The sequence below is a fragment of the Orcinus orca genome, chromosome 15 (genome assembly GCF_937001465.1).
Source record: "Orcinus orca chromosome 15, mOrcOrc1.1, whole genome shotgun sequence".
NCBI lineage: Eukaryota > Metazoa > Chordata > Mammalia > Artiodactyla > Delphinidae > Orcinus > Orcinus orca.
Window position 1 is genome coordinate 85268053 of NC_064573.1, and position 17686 is coordinate 85285738.

At 47.0% G+C, this 17686-nt stretch overlaps 1 long non-coding RNA gene across 1 annotated transcript in view; it reads right to left on the reverse strand.

The window, feature by feature from the left end:
- Nucleotides 1–6317: 6317 nt before the first annotated feature.
- The window catches only part of LOC125961323 (uncharacterized), a 155798-nt gene continuing 144429 nt past the window's right edge, over nucleotides 6318–17686 (reverse strand). The window contains exon 3 of the long non-coding RNA XR_007471917.1: nucleotides 6318–6383. This is a non-coding gene — a long non-coding RNA (uncharacterized LOC125961323). The remainder of the gene's footprint in view (nucleotides 6384–17686) is intronic.

A 17686-nucleotide genomic window follows, 5' to 3' on the forward strand; every position in this document is an offset into this window, starting at 1 on the left:
GCTTTGCTTGTAATTGATTTGAACAGAGAAAACTACACACGTTAGTAAGGACACGGGAAGAATCGAGCTGAGAGGTTGATTATGAGAAAGAAGAATGACCATGTAAGGCCCTAGAGAGGATGTCTGGAATGGGCAAGAGCCAACAGGCGAAGGAACTGACTCTAGAAAGGAAGACAGTCCCCTCTTCTTTTTTTTTTTTTTTTTTTTTTTTGCGGTACGCGGGCTTCTCACTGCTGTGGCCCCTCCCGTTGCAGAGCACAGGCTCCGGACGCGCAGGCTCAGCGGCCATGGCTCACGGGCCCAGCCGCTCTGCGGCACGTGGGATCTTCCCGGACCGGGGCACGAACCCGCGTCCCCTGCATCGGCAGGCGGACTCTCAACCACTGCGCCGCCAGGGAAGCCCTGGGAGAACATTTTGAAGTGCTTAATTACCTCTGTGAAATAAGAGACACACTCCTCTGCTGAAAATAAGATGGTAGGTGAGGATAGAAGGGAGTAGAGGGGGACGTGGAAATGTATTTTCAGCATGAGAGGGAGAAGAAGATGTGGCGGGCTTTCTGCACCTCGTGGAGGACGTTGGTTTCAAATGATGAAGATGTGCCTTCTTGCATGACTTTACCCAGTGGAGTTTGGCCACTTAGATCCAGGCAGAGAAATTAGATCCTAATTTTTATTCAAGGTCGTAAACAGAAGGGCCAGGGAGTCTGGAGTGTTGTCAAGAATGTTTTACACATACATATGTAAGGCGCGGACTTAAGCATTGTTACTGGTCAGATAGTAAGCTAGTCCACATGACAAGCTTCAGGTTGAGATATTTTTATGTTTTGTGTTTTGTATTTTAAAATGAGAAAATTTCTTTCTTTTTTTAATAGGGGCCCGTGGCATCTTTAGGAGCCTGTTATAGTACAAAGCAGGATGTCTCTTAAGACTGAGATTATAGGGGTTCTCCTGACAGTGTATTTAAAATGATACTGGCCCTACTTCATCCAGCCATGGGAATGAAGACTCAGCAAGGGTCACTCAACCATCCCTCTTAGTTATATAAATATCTATTTGCTTAAAATCCTCATATAACAAACGTCTAAGTCGCTTCATTCATCATCCATTTATTTCATCGAAAGGTTGGGCTTCTACTCAAATCAGTAAATGGGGTTATGAAAGGACAGCTCATAAAGCTTCTGTTCCAATGGTTGAGCAAAAATGGCATCACTCTCTTGGTTTACAAAATTAATTCTGGAAAGTAAAGGGCTCAGTTTTCATAAGGAATCCAGGACCTCCTGGTCAGGTAGAAGTGAATACCCTAATTAATCTACTCAGCGGGGTACATTTACCCGAAAAAAAATCAACTCATGGAAAATGCAAGTCTCAGCCAGTGACCCGGCTCAGCTAAAGGTCATACAGATCCATTCAGAGAGTTGTTTTCAAAATAACACACAGCTGGGCTTCCCTGGTGGCGCAGTGGTTGGGAGTCTGCCTGCTGATGCAGGGGACACGGTTTCGTGCCCCGGTCCGGGAGGATCCCACGTGCCGCGGAGCTGCTGGGCCCGTGGGCCATGGCCGCTGAGCCTGCACGTCCGGAGCCTGTGCTCCGCAACGGGAGAGGCCACAGCAGTGAGAGGCCCGCGTACCGAAAACAAAACAAAACAAAACACACAGCTGATTCTGGGAGTATTTATCAGAGATAGTATAATCTAGCAGGACCCTATGAGGCCTTCCCAGAATAGACACCCCCTCAGGTCCTCCACCTGCCTTTTGTCTGTAGAAAAACTTTAGTCAAAGAAGAAATTTAATCAGAGAAGTGAGAACATGCAGAAAGGAAAATTGTCAAGCAAGACAAAAGAATAATACTTTAGCTATTAAACAAAGTCAAGGACCTTTAGTTCCTCCTCAAGGGCTATAGGTAATATTCTGAGCCATGTCCTTCGAGCTGTTCTGCAGACACTTGAAAGCCCCACCAGGTGGGAGAAGTTACCTGTATGCTGATCACAAGCATGTAGACGTCACACGGCTTGGAACCAGAAGGTTGATGATGCCGACTCCCGATTACCTCACCACCAACCAATCAGAAGACTGTTCACAAGCTGACCACGCCCTCCTCTTTGAACCATTGCTATAAAACTCCTCACTACCCCCTCCAGGGGTGTTTTGAGGGCATTAGCCTGCTGTGGCCCCCCTTTACCTGGCAAAACCATAGAAGCTACTCTTTTCTGCTTCACCCAAAACTCTGTCTCTGCGTTTCTATTTGGCACCCGTGAACAGAGGCCGAGTTTCAACAACAATGGTGATCTAGGGAAGAATGGCTAAAACTGCACATGAACTAAAAAACTGGTACCGTGGCACCCAACCGTGGCCTGAGCCTTGGTATCTGAGCAGCAGCGAATTAGTTTGCAGATCCTCACAGAACCTCTCTTCAACACTGCCCCCTGTGGCCCTGTGGAGTAATGACAGCAGTTCCTTTTCTGCTTGATACTTACAAGAAGACGATTGTTTCTGAACTATAAAAGCAACCATAGATACTGAAGGCTTTAGTATGGGAGGAAATCAAGACGGGAATTGTTATCTTTACTAATGAAGCTTGTGTTTCTTGAGGAATTACTTGGTGCTGGTAGTGGTGAGGTAGGGCAACGTATGTTTCTCATCTTTATGAGAAGAGTCAGACTGTTGCTTCTTTCATGCTAATATGTCCAAACTTTATTCAGAAACCAACTGAGGGACTTCCCTGGTGGCGCAGTGGTTAAGAATCCACCTGCTAATGCAGGGGACGCGGGTTCGAGCCCTGGTCCGGGAAGATCCCACATGCCGCGGAGCAACTAAGCCCGTGCACCACAACTACTGAGCCCGCGTGCCACAACTATTGAAGCCAGCGCGTCTAGAGCCCGTGCTCCCCAAGAAGAGAAGCCACTGCAATGAGAAGCCCGCGCACCGCAACAAAGAGAAGCCCCTGCTCGCCGCAACTAGAGAAAGCCCGCGTGCAGCCACGAAGACCCAACGCAGCCAAAAATAAATTAAGAAAAAAGCATCATGCACTTCTAGTTGATGTCTTATCTCAAATGTAATTAAATGATTAATTTTGAAATTCATTGTTTCATATCTGGCTTTTTACTTGATAGTAGATTTCACCAAGGGGGCAGGAATCAAGTGTTTTGCTCATCCCCTGACACATAATGGAGGGCCTGATAAAATTGTTGATACTCAAAAACACCTGCCAAATAAAAGTTGGATGAGCCAAAGAAATGTTATTTCACACTTCTATTAAACATTGAACATTGTTACCAAATTCCAGGGCAGGCTACATTTCAACTCAAAGGCAACGGGCACCTTCCAGGTGAACAAGCTACAGAAAGTACATCTTGGAATTGAAATTATTCCTCCAAACTTTTGATGTATAAGAAACCGGTGCCCAGTTCAGACTTCAGCAATTGCTTGTGTTTGATTGATTGTGTGTCTTCAGAGGTGAACGTTACAAATTGGCTCTAAAGGAGAAACTTATCAAGGAGGTATTGATTTTCTCTAAGTGTCCCAGGGGCAAAGCTGGTCCCTAAGACAGGCAGCAGGAGGCTGCCATCTCCTCTAAAGCATTCAGAAAACCAGCATCATTAGTGCCATTGGTGGTGTTTTCCACTGAAATCTTATGACTATTTGCACTGAATTGGCCAGCATCTTTCCAATCATGGATTGAGTATCCCAAACCACATTGGCTCTTCCAAGTATATCATTTGTCCCAAGACTGTTTGCACAGAATGAATAGATTTGCAAGAGCTGAAACCCTCAAACTTGGATTGCAGAGGGAGAGTTATAGCCACTTGATCATAGGCTGGGGCTTGTTTGGCTACAGTTTCCAAAAGAGAGTTCCCACTCAGTGCAGACAGGACCTCTTAGGGAGAGGGAAGGGAAGATTGCTTGTAATTTAGCACTGCATGGGTTATAAACATGGCTATTTACATATATTCATGTAATCTTAAAAGATTTATTTTCCCTATTTTCCAAAGGACAAAATTGAGACTTACAGGAGTTGTACCGTGTACATTCACCTGGATAGCAGGTGACAGGTGGAGCTGGTATTTGAACTCAGAACCACTGAACTCTCAAGTTCCAATCCTTTCCATAAAAAATGACAATGACACTTCAGTTCATATAACAAATCCAAAAGCATGGTTCACTGCCCAGAGGTGTACTGAGATTTTCCGAAGGGGCACCTGGAGTTAGAAGGAAAAGTATCAAGATTGACTAATAATGAGGCCCAGCTTAATAAGAACTACTTATTTGTTATTCCAGTGCCAAAGCATAATTAGTTTCCAAATGTGGTTTCACTCATGTTTGTTCTGTTATTCTAGATTCAGGCTTTTTTTTTTTTTTTTACATTCACTAATTTTAGTAGATTTTTAAAAAATCACTCAGTAATTATAATATCTAATTATATTACAGAGAATAACCTCATTCTTTTCTGGAAGTAAACATGTGCCTTATATTAAGGCAGTCAAAGCATCTTATTGGCATGGCCCCAGAAGGCCAGGGGTGGCCTTTGACCCCATGAGATAAGGAAGCAATCTATTTTATTTTGTTTTATTTATTTAGTTATTGGCTAGTTTTTTTTTTTTTTTTTTTTTTGCGGTACGCGGGCCTCTCACTGTTGTGGCCTCTCCCATTGCGGAGCACAGGCTCTGGACGCGCAGGCTCAGCAGCCATGGCTCACGGGCCCAGCCACTCCGCGGCATGTGGGATCTTCCCGGACCGGGGCATGAACCCGTGTCCCCTGCATCGGCAGGCGGACTCTCAACCAGTGCGCCACCAGGGAAGCCCTATTGGCTAGTTTTGAGAAGGAAGACATGCTTTTAACAGGACTTGAGCTGAAAAGCAGAGCCCTTCCCTGTTGCATCTTGCTGCTGTGTGAAGCTTGACAATTACATCAACATGGACGAGAGAAGAGCCAGGAGGAGAAGATGAGTCCTGGTGCCATTGTTTGAGCCACCAATCCCTGCCCTATCTAAATGCAATGCTCCTCACAGGCAGTTACACCAATAAACTCCCTTTTGTACCATTGCTATTTTGAATTAGATGTTCTGTGTTGCTCAAATAGTCAGGCAAGTAGCCTGAAGAATTTGCAGCACGGGGGCACCCTTATCTTACTCAGAATGCCGACCACCTTGGGTTTGTCTTAAAAGGTAGAATAAGTGTTGTATTTAGCCATTTTCATCCATCCATCCATCCATTCACTAAATATTTACTGACTGTGCCTTTGTTGGCTTTGTCCTTCTCACGTGCGGCTTCATACCGTCTGAGTTCCATCTCTGTCTGAACCCCTCACCTCAACTGGCTCCCCTTCTGGCATTTCAAATTTCCATAAACAAAAACACCATGCCCAGGTCTGAAATCCAGTCTGTCAAGGATCCCCTCCACGGGGACACATTTGCTGGTGCTGTCACTGTCACTATTCTGTGCATGTAGGATGTGCTGTCAGAGATACTCCCTTTCTGGGCTACAAGAATCATGCTGACCTCCTTCTGGGTGTGCCCATGTTGACCCTGATAGTAATCCCACCTCTGTCTCACGGATACAGTATCTCTTCTGTGATATTCACTCCCAGGGATCCTTCTCCATGAGCACCGCTGATGCGCAGATCAGACACTTCTTATTTTTATCAGCACAAATAATGTGCAGGGTTTACTGATGCCCACACTCTGTGATGTTCAATCACTAGTCAAGTGCTTTGATCCTGGATGTTCCAATCAGGTATCTGAACACAGTGTAACCACCCAAGCAGACTTCTTCAACAGCTTAGATCCTCAGCTCCTAATTAGTGACGATGATGAAAATTTCCCCCCAACCATGAATGTTTTTTGCAAGAGTCAGTACATTAGGCAACGGGCGGGGGCACTCAACAGTCTCTTTCCTTTGACTGTTAAACTATTTGGGGGGGAGGTTTTACCATATATCTTGAAGTCACTTTGACGAACAAGTAGCTACAAAACAAACGGCCAAAACAGAGAGCATTCCGTTATTTGTCCATCTGAATGGGCTGGAATTTGTTATGGTTGATTTCTTTGATCTACATGTTGCTAAACCACTCAATCAAATGATTTCCTCTTTCCTTGCAGGGGATTGGTGGAATCACCCTTCTTCATGTTAGCATGTGATGTAGAGAGAATTGCCAGTGGCACTCAGGGGGACTAGTGGCTCTCAATCTTTCCCAAGCCTAGCTTCCACCCAAGTAAGTAGTGCTCCCCAAACGAGTCCCGCATCACCATGCCCACCACAGCAGCCATGGCTGACAGCCGTTCCCAGATGTACCCTCTCCTCCTGCACATTCCTCACCTCTTCATTCAACCTTCCACCGGTATATAGTTTTTGGATCGTCCACTGTATTGCGAGCGCTCTCCTTGGTGCTGAAGATACATCAGTGGAAAAAAATAGAGGAAACGTGCTCAGAGATCTTACATTTCATAAAAGGGTAAACAACAAAATATAAACCTCAGAAGTAATTAAGTTGTGTTAAATTCTGAAAGGTCATAAGTACAGTGGGGAATAAAAAGGGAACAGATAGTGGCGATCCGGGTTGCTAGTGATGGGAATGGGTGACAATTTGAAACAGGAGGTGACAAGAGTCTTTAAGAATATATTTGAGGGCTTCCCTGGTGGCGCAGTGCTTGAGAATCTGCCTGCTAATGCAGGGAACACGGGTTCGAGCCCTGATCTGGGGGGATCCCACATGCCGCGGAGCAACTAGGCCCGTGAGCCACAACTACTGAGCCTGCGCGTCTGGAGCCTGTGCTCCGCAACAAGAGAGACCGCGACAGTGAGAGGGCCGCGCACCGCGATGAAGAGTGGACCCCGCTTGCCGCAACTAGAGAAAGCCCTCGCACAGAAACGAAGACCCAACACAGCAAAAATAAATAAATAAATAAATAAACTCCTACCCCCAACATCTTCAAAAAAAGAGAAGAATATATTTGAGCAAAAACCTGAAGAAAAGGAGAGATTTAGCCACGTGAATATCTGTGTCTCAAAGTATCACCATTGAAACGGTGGCAGTAACACCCTATACCTCATAGGCTTGTGGTGAAGGTCAGAATGACTCATGCACGTGAAATGTTTAGAAAAATACCTGGCTCATGGGAAAGGTCAGTAAGTGTTAGTACTTAATTATCTGTAACATCATATGCAGGGGTGGGGTGAGGTTTACAGCATTCATGTTATATATCCACACAATATGCAGAGTCTACAAATGGTGGCTGTTTTCAGTATTGTTGGACTAGCTGTTACAGTTCATGAGCAGAAAATGCCTGCATTTCAGTGCCTGATGTCTAGCTGGATAGAATGTTTCACTCCCCCCCCTCGGGCTGAGAGGTCACCGCATGGGATGCAGGTATCAGCTCCATCAGGAAATTAATGAGAAATGCAGCCTCTCAGGTCCCAATGCAAACCTACCAAATCAGAATCTATGTTATTAACATGTACATGTTATTAACATTCCCAGGAAAGGCACAGGCATGCTAAATATTGAGCTGTTCTTTTATGAGTAGCGAGGACGGTGGTAGTAAGTTGGGATGGGCTGGCCATCTTCTGAGCTGTCTCAGGCATGTGGCTGGGACAGAGGCTGTTTCCATGTCTGTAGCCTGTATCCGTGTCTGCTCTTTGTATCCCCGATCCATGAAGGGGACTCTAAGCTCTCAGATCGATCACAATCACCTAAAGAAAGTTGGTAAAGGATGACAGTGAAGGGTGGAAGCATCTTTTTTTTTTTTTTAACATCTTTATTGGGGTAAAATTGCTTTACAATGGTGTGTTAGTTTCTGCTTTATAACAAAGTGAATCAGTTATACATATACATATGTTCCCATATCTCTTCCCTCTTGTGTCTCTCTCCCTCCCACCCGCCCTATCCCACCCCTCCAGGTGGTCACAAAGCACCGAGCCGATCTCCCTGTGCTATGCGGCTGCTAGGGTGGAAGCGTCTTAAATGAGGAATCATCGCAAGTCCATGCTTGAGAGGAAACTGGCTTGAAGTCAAGATCACTTTGCTTTTTACATGTGGAGATGCAGCCGCTCAGAACCACAAAAAGGCACAGCAAATCACTGTAATACACTTCGTCTTACAAAACCCATTCTCTCTTTAAAATTTTGCATTTCTCACTGTTTCCCTATAAATCCTCCAGGCTCAAAGAAAGAGTTGTTCACCAGGAATCAAGAGCCCTGAATGTTTTAAACTCCTATGACTTGTGTTGTTTTATCTATCCCTCAGTTTGCTAATGATCAATCCAATGAATAGCATACTTGAAAAAATTGTGGCAATAGCTTCTTGGAGTTGTCCCCAAGGTTGCTACTCAAGAAACACCAAAACAAAACAAAATAAACAAAAATTTGAGCCGCTGGTATTATATTTAATGTTCAACCCAGAATGAATCAAAGAAATTTGGGTTCGTTTACAACAATCTGTTTATTTTTATAATTTAGTTTTTTTATTGAAGTATGGTTGATGTACAATGTCATACCAATCTCTGCGGTACAGCAAAGTGACTCAGTTATACACACATAGACATTCTTTTTTTTCATATTCTTTTCCATTATGGTTTATCACAGGATATTGAATAGAGTTCCATGTGCTATATAGTAGGACCGTATCATTTATCCATCCTATATATAATAGTTCACCTCTGCTAATCCCAAACTCCCAGTCCTACCCTCCCCTACTTTCCACCCCCTTGGCAACCACAAGTCTGTTCTCTATATCTGTGAGTCTGTTTCTGTTTTGTAGATAGGTTCATCTGTGCCATATTTTAAATTCCACATATGAGTGATATCATATGATACTTGTCTTTCTCTGTCAGACTTGCTTCACTTAGTATGATAATCTCTAGTTGCATCCATTTTGCTGCAAATGGCATTTCATTCTTTTTTATTGCTGCGTAGTATTCCATTGTATATATGTACCACATCTTCTTTATCCATTCATCTGTCGATGGACATTTAGGTTGTTTCCATGTCTTGGCTATTGTGAATAGTGCTGCAATGAACACAGGGGTGCATGTATCTTTTTGAATTATAGTTTTGTCCAGGTATAGGCCCAGGAGTGGGATTGCTGGGTCATATGGTAGTTCTATTTTTAGTTTTCTGAGGAACCTCCATACTGTTTTCCATAGTAGCTGCACCAACTTACATTCCCACCAACAGTGTAGGAGGGTTCCCTTTTCTCCACACCCTCTCCAGCATTTGTTATTTGTAGACTTTTTAATGATGCCCATTCTGACAGGTGTGAGGTGGTACTTCATTGCAGGTTTTTTTTTTTTTAATTTTATTTATTTTTGGCTGTGTTGGGTCTTTGTTTCTGTGCGTGGGCTTTCTCTAGTTGTGGTGAGCGGGGGCCACTCTTCATCGTGGTGCGCAGGCCTCTCATTCTCGTGGCCTCTCTTGGTGCGGAGCACAGGCTCCAGACGCACAGGCTCAGTAGTTGTGGCTCACGGGCCTAGCTGCTCTGCGGCATGTAGGATCTTCCCGGCCCAGGGCTCGAGCCCGTGTCCCCTGCACTGGCAGGCAGATTCTCAACCACGGTGCCACCAGGGAAGCCCCATTGTAGTTTTGATTTGCATTTCTCTAGTCATTAGCAAGGTACAACAATCTGTTGACGACCTGCTTCCGCTGTCTCTGGTCACCCTTTGAATGGAGTGTATGTGTCCCTCATTGTGTTAAGAGCTACTCTACTTGCCAGCGAGCAAGACCCATCTTTCTCCAAAAGCCACATCTTTACCCCATGTCTAGCGAACCAAGATAGCATGTTGAAAATCCAGCAGGGAAGGAGACAGGAATAGCGGGTTTCCAGACTATGGTAACATCGTTACCTCTAGTGGCAAAAAATGGAAACACAAACATCACAGAAAAGATTGGAGACAGATTCCCATCCTAGCATGATTTTCTATATAAGTAACACCCCGTTACCCACCCAACGAATCAGAGCTAGAATTTGGGTTATTTCCTTACGAGATTTAAATTTAAATTTCTCACTACCACAAGCCAAGGCTCCAAGAGGAATGGAATTTCTAGGATGTTCTTGAAGCTACGTTTCAAGCTGGTTTCTATTACAATTCTTTTTTTCTCCCCTGCCACTGGCTAGTGTGTTAATAATAGCCAGACAAATATTGGCTTCTACTGCATATGCATAAGAATGACCTTGGGTTTCCTGCAACTCGATTTTTTACTGTATGTCTGGCACCGATTTATACAGAAATATTGGCTTGTCAACATTTCCTCCAGCAAACCTGTGTGGGAATTCAGTCCAACGTATGTTTTCGTTTTGCTTAATTTCTTCGCTTGCCAACAGAGCCATTCATTTTTATCCCATCCAATTTTATATTGTGACTTGCTTTTCAGGCACCCATATTTTCTGAATCACAGTGCTGCCGTTTGCTTTTATAATACCACAAATAAAATATAAGAATCCATTTACCAGCAATATTTTGTGGCATTTCTTCCCCTGATTTGTACCCATATCCACTTAAGCCAACATATTTCTTTTACTTATGTAACTTTACACCTTTTTAAAGTCAGAGCTAATGGACCGTTCTATTATATTCCCATCAGTTCCCTGCTACATTCCAATATAGATTATGATGTATTTACACGGGCAGAAGAATATGTTTTCTCTACAAAATTCTTTCATAGCTCTTTCAGCGAATTCACCGTAAAAATCACTCAGATCCTCCTACAAATATTTCGCATTAAATCAGAATGTTTTACACTGTGGTATGCTTTAAATGTTGGAAAGTAAAGTACTTGTGACTTCTTCTTAAAGGGGCCCTCAGTGAGTGACACGGAACCGGGGTTTGCTGGACACAGACGCCTCTTTGCATGAAATATTTTATTTAATTTCCCAAACCCTGAGGTTCTGTTGGTACCTACGAGTGTGGACCTCAGAAGAAAGACCACAACCCGGGGGCTGGTGCCGCCTCCAGAGGGTGCAAGACGGAACCCCTCTGGGGCTGAGACCCAGACTTCTGAGGAGGTGGCCCTGCCCAGGGTGGGTTGGTGTCTCCTAAGCTTGTGATGAGGCTGGTTCTAGGAGTGTGAAAAGAAGCGGAAGTTACCAAAAAACAGTTTTGTTTGATGTAGAAAGTTCTAGCAAGTAAAATCTGACCCAGAGATGAGCAAGCAAATAGGAGGCGACAGAACCTGAGACAGGCTGGGACCTGGGACCCCTTACTGGAGGGCTCGCACCTGGATGAACTGCCTCTGCAAGCAACAGATACAAAGAAACTGTAAGGGGCTAAAAGTAACCGCACGCAGGCGCAGTTGGGGCAAATGATGAACAACAAGATACAAAAAGGCCAAAACCCAGCTGCCACTTCTGAGGTGCCTGGAACAAAAGCAGGGTACTGCGCATGCCCCCTGCACACAGCATCCCCAAGGGGGTGCACAGACCACCTAAGCTGCCCCTCCAGCCCGACTCCTGGACCCACCCTTCTTCTCAGGGAGCGAGCGCCCCAAGGGAGCCTGCCACTTGATTTCAGTCTCCCCTGCTGCAGCAGGATCCCCAAAACACCTTGCCTGAATTTCTATTCCAGCCTCTTATCAATTGCTAGTTATTAAAGAGTCCAAGGACCCTGGTCGGTAACAAAGCCATCGGCGTGTCATGCAGTAAGGGTGGGACACAACTTCTGGAAACACCCGGGCACCGAGCTACCTGGTGAATGTGAAGTCAGAAGCCTCCTGCCTGGGATGGATTCAGCTCCAGCCCCCGCCACCTGTGTGACCCTGGACAAACGACTGGACATCTTTAAGCATCTGTTTCCTTGCCTGTAAAATGGCTCTAAGGGGAGCATATACCTGTAGCGTTTGCATAAAGATTCAATGCGTCAACTCACTCCTTATGCCCAGAAGAGCATCTAACTTATGTGCTCCAAAATACTATTGTCATTGCAAGCTAGGCCATTTTAATTTAATATTTCTGAATCCCGGTTTCTTCAGTGGTAAAATGGATAATATGCAGAGCTTTACAAGAATAATTCACCCAACAAATGGTCACGAGTTACACACTATGCCGGGCATGGCTCCAGGAGCTGGGGAAGCAGGGTTGAATCGTCATGCTCCGTGGAGCTTTCATTGAGGGCTGGACGGGTGGCCCTGGGGACAAATAAGCAAGTAAACAAATAAATGAACAACATAATGAAGCAAGGAAGGCCCATAACAAGTGCTCAGTAAATCGTAGTTACAACTGGATGGGGCATAGGATGGACTAAATCTTTATCCAGAAAGAGAGAGAGAGAGAAACAGAGGGTGTGAGGATATGTTAGAAGGAAGATAAACGTGGGCATCACAGTCAGAAAGGGGTTTTGTTATTTTCCCCGTGGTATTTTGGACTGAGAACTGCATTAGTTCTACAACTTGGAGAGAGTAATATTCAGCACTGGAAGGTTAGAGATGATAGGGAAGCAGGAAGTGCAGACTGTAAGCCTGCAGAGAAGAGGGAAAGGCAGGGGGGAAGCTGGATACATTTTTAGGGCTATTTTTACAGTTTTGTTGTTCATATGATCTTATAGGAGGAGGGAAAGGTGAACAGCCTGATTCATCAGCCAGTATAACGCACTCTTGGATGAATTCAGAAGGTGAGAAACGTGTGTGTGTGTGTGTTTGTGTGTGTGTTTGGGCTGGAGAGAGAGAGAGAGAGAGAGAGAGAGAGAGAGAGAGAGAGGAGTAGCAGAAGCAGATACAGAAGAAGATAGCCCTGCTGTTTTAGGGGCACCAGACAGCCCACATGTGTTTTATAACTGCATCTGCTTCTGAGGTCACATCTAGGCTAGCCAAATGGAAGGAATCTTGGGAAATTATCAGCAAGAGTTTTCTTTCTTTTTTTTTTTTTTTTAAACAAAGACAAGCAAACAGTAAAAGCCACAAGCCTCGCTCCCCAGACCTATTAGAGCTGGCATTTAACTATGACCCCTCGGGCCTGTGTGCTGTGTCCCAGGCTGCCTTCTCCCACCGCCGCCAAGTGGAATCAACGTGGGGACCCAGTGAGCTGCCGTCACCCCAGCCTGGGTCCAGCTTTCCAAAGGTGATCTCCTGGGGGACCTGCTCCACGCTGACTGCATTGCCCAGCCCACCCCCAGCTCCTCCGAGGCCTGGCACCTCCGTGTGCCCGAGTCTGGGGACACAAAAGGATTTTCAGTTGCTCATTTTCTCTCTCTTTGATTCTCATCCACTCACGGGATTTTAAGTTTTCTTTTCTTTTGAAAAGCTTTCTGGGCTCAGGGTGCCCTCGGTTGCAGAAAGATGGTGACACAGGGCACAGTCAGCTTGGCTTCCTTTCCGAGGCTAGACTGAGCCTCCGGAGAGAGAAGGGCGGCCTGAGCCCTGTCCTAGAAGAGGAGACGAAGGAGGCTGTCCCAGCGCTGGGCCAGGGGCGTGCGGAAGGGGTGGCAGCAGGGGTCTCTGCGCTGGTGTATTGTCAGGAGGCAGGTCGCTCTACCTCCCACTCACCCCCAGACCTACGGGAACAGGAAGCACCTGATCGGGCGGCACCTGAGGCAATCGCGAGGGGAGAAGCTCGGGGTGCTGGTGAAAGTCTTGGGGAAAGAGGAGGGGATGAGGGGCGGTGGGAAGTTGGGCTGAAAATGCTATTGCGGGAACAATTCTGCAGGAGAGGGGGCTCTTCCCTCCTGAATAGTTAACTGAAGCACATTGCGTTAAAACTCCGTGAGTAAGTAAGGGTCACTAGTGAACAGTTAACCTTTCTTCCAATACAGTTAACGGTGTATTTCTACACGTATGTTTTGAGTCTTTACACACGCGCACCTAAAATACAGGTAAATGTCCATCTATATAAGCATAGATCCCTTGTTCACTGTTGTGTATTCTCTTAGTGGGCCGAAGATGGTTACACATCAGATGAATGGGATTTTTAATTCCTGAAATCGCGAGCTCCCAAGACAGCAGAGCAATTTACAAGTGGGAGGCGCCCACAGCCTGCCCCAAGGGACGGCCGGCAGGTGGGGAAAGGATCCGCATCACAGTAGCAGGTACCCGGCGCAGAATTCCAGCGCCGCAGGGGCGAAGGACCGAGTCTGCGAACTTGCAGTTTCTTCGCGGGTGGAGCCGGTTTGCGCGGACGAGCTGTGCGGGTCACCGGTGAGAGCCGCCCCGGCACGTCCATCTGCCTCCGGCAGTGCCACTTTCCCAGCGCACAAGGCACCCTGCATCCCCGCCCACGCGCTTCTCCCCCTGCGCCCCGCTCACCTCCAGCCCAGCATCCGCGCGGTAGGGGCCCCGCCCCTGGGCCGGGGATAGTCCTGGAGGCCCCGGGCGGGGACAGAAACGGGGGTGGGACCGGGGGGCGGCGGCAGTAGAAAAGTTGCTGGTGGCAGAGCGCGGGCAGCGGCGAGGGCACCGAGGGACCGGGGCGCAGGCATCCGAGACGCTGCCGGGCTTGGGGCTCAGCCGCGGGGTCCTCCACTCGCGCGGGTCAGCGGCGGGATGCGAACGGCGGGACCTCAAGATGCGCCCCGAGGGTGCGCCCCGGGGCTGTGCCGGCCGCTGAGCTGGATGCTGGCGCGCCGGGAAAGGCGAGGCAGGAGCGCGGCTGTCTCTCCCCTCCACCCCGCCCCCAGCGCTGGGCAATTTCCTCCAGGCTTCCAGGGGCACCGGAGAGAACCTGAACTTGAGTTCAGTCTCCGGGCTCTGGCAAGGGCGTTGGTCCCATTTGGAGCCCCTCGGCGGGGGGCCCCATCCCTGGAATTGCGGACTCCATTGGGTTCTGCGTACCGGGTCTCCCCTACCTGAGACCACCTGCAGACCGGTTCCTGATCCATGGGTGTACAAGGCAGCGAAGGAAGGGGTGCTGAACACGGTTTGCCGAGCACCCCAATACTCTGAGGGACTGTGGGACTCGGAATGGGGAGCCGAGTTTTTTGCACTCTTTCCCCAAATCCCGGGGCCCCATCCGTCTCTCACCTCAATTATGTCAAACTGGGACTGGGAATCCAAGGGGTGAGCCGGTCTCTGAACCCGTCTTTCCCCAGCCTTCTGCTCCCGAGAGCCGGCCTAGACCCTCGGAAATGACTCGCGCTCCCAGCGCAGCTCTCGGGGAGCCCCCCTCTTGGCCGAGGTGTGGGATCATCCCCGCGGGCAACTCCCCGGGTCCAAGGCGGTTGGGAGAGTGCTCATCGGGACTGTGGGGCTCACTGGTGTCTGGGAGCAGTGGGTGCATCTCCAGATCAGAGGCGAGCTTATTACCTTTGCTGTTTTTATGATGCACACGTGGCATCGGGGTGGAGCCGAGCAGACCCAGATCAGTAGGGAAGGAGGCGGCTTCCACGCCCAGGAGCAGCCGACCACGTGTGCCCTCCAGGCCCCGCTCAGGCTCGGGTGAGCGCGGGGCTGGGGAGGAGAGAGGCTCGCCTCCATCCGGATTGAGGCTGCGCTCACAGTGGGTCTTCAGGGGTCCCGGGACGCCTGGGCGCGGGCATGAGGTGAGAAAAACACTTCCCTCGCCACCGGGCGAAAGGTCTACAGGTTCCTGGCTCTGATCTTGGTGGGACCTGTAGGTTAAACTCATTCGCAGTGGGGCGCAAGGTCTGCTTTCAGCGCCCAGGGTTCTACCCCAGCCCAGAGAGAAAGATACACACTACTATATATAAAAAAGATAACCAACAATGACCTACTGTATAGCACAGGGAATTATATTCAGTATCTTGTAATATCCTATAATGGAAAAGAATCTGAAAAAAAATCTATATATCTATCTCTATATGACTGAATCACTTTGCTGTACACCTGAAACTAACACAACATTGTAAATCAACTATACTTCAATACAAATAAGTAAACAAATAAATTAAAAAAAAAAAGCTTATGGCAATACAGAGGAAAGACTGAAATCAATACCGAACACACCAAGGGCAAGTGGGGATTTATAGCCGAAGGACAGGCTGAGGGGGATCAGTGGGTGGGAAATCGGAAGGCAAGGGAAGGGGGCTTCTTGCTCAACTGTCTTAACAAGATTCTTGCTAAAGATAAGCCAAAGGCCTAGATGTCAAAGATGGGGGAAGAGGAATGTGATCAGAAAATGACTGAATGTTTGTCTCTCCCACCACCTAAAAAGAGTCGTATGTTGAAATCCTAACCCCCAATGTGATGGTGTAGGAGGTGGCGTTGGTGGGAGGTCATTAGGTCATGGGGGTGGAGTCCTTGTGAATGGGATTAGTGCCCTTGTAAAAAGAGACCCTCCAAAGCCCCCTCACCTCTTTCCTCCATGTGAGAACACAGTGAGGAGATGGCCATCTGTGACCCAGAAGGCAGACCCTCGCTAGGTACCAAATGTGCCAGAGCCTTGATCTTGGATCTTGGACTTTCCAGCCCCAGAGCTGTGAGAGACACATTTCTGTTGTTTAAGTCCCCCAGTCTCCTGTATCACCATTATGGCAACCCTAACAGACTAAGACAGAAATCAAGGGTGTGAAGATCCTTGACGAACTGATTCAGCAGCCTCAGGACGTGGAAGGCCAACGTTCAGAACTTGTAGAGAAGAAGACTCCTTTACAAAGTAGTCTGGCTGAAGTTTGATCAAGGAGGGAGCCTTTGTCACTGTTAAAATGGAAAAGCCAGAAGTCAGGCCCCATCAGAAACCCCTTCTCTTGTTCCCCTAACCTCATGGTTTTGAATTCTTAAGAACCCATGTATTCTTAAGAACCCATGAGGCCACATCTGAGAACAAAGTGATGCATGAGGTTCCAGAACCTGAAACCTAAGGGGCTGATGGGTCACAAAGATAATAAACCCACGGGAATGCCCCATGCTCAATGCCTTTTGTGACTTTTAAAAGGTGTCCAAATGTATTCTAGCCTGTGTTGCCCTGCCGGGTTGAGACCAAAGAATGAGGTCACAAACCTAAATGATCATAACGGAATCAGCAAGAATATTTACTACTCAGACAGAGTTAATAGTGTCCCCCCAGATTCACATCCATCTGGAAGTTCCAATGTGACCTTATTTGGAAATAGGATCTTTGCTGATATCATTAGTTCAGGATCTTGAGATGAAATTGTTCTGGATTTAAGGAGGTACCTAAGTTAGATAACGGATGTCCTTCCAGGAAGAGGCGAGAACAGTTAGCTCGTTTGGACACAGAAGTTCTGTTGTGGTATAGGAGAGCGTCCTGGCCATAAAGCTGGGAGAACAATTAGAAAACCAGTAAGGGATGATTGAACATAAATGAGAATATTACAAGTTGTTGGCTTGACATGCCTCCATTAAGCATTATTAGTCAGAAATTGCACCGCATACGGTGCCACAATCTACTTTACTGAGAAAAAACCATATATAGAGACTCTCTAGCTATGCCAGTGTAATGAAAGGCATCCTTCTAGTGAATTTTAAAGCATCCAATTTACTCAGACTGTACTTTGCAGTTCCCTACACTTACTAATCAGGCTGTCAAGTATAATAGCCATGTGGCGCTAGAAGTATTTAATCTTGTGTGAATAGGCTTATCGGAATGTCTTAGGAAAACAATATATGACTTCCTGGCAAAGAAATGGCTGCAATTAGGTGGTAATTATGCAATGTCTTGTCACTATAGTTTTAAAAATTTACCAGGGTAATTCTGTGGTAGAGGAATTCAGAAGTTACCACCGAGGGTTCAGAGTATGATTACGCTGGGGATGGGAGAGTTCTTGGAAGACATTTGTTCAAGGCCCATGGGGCT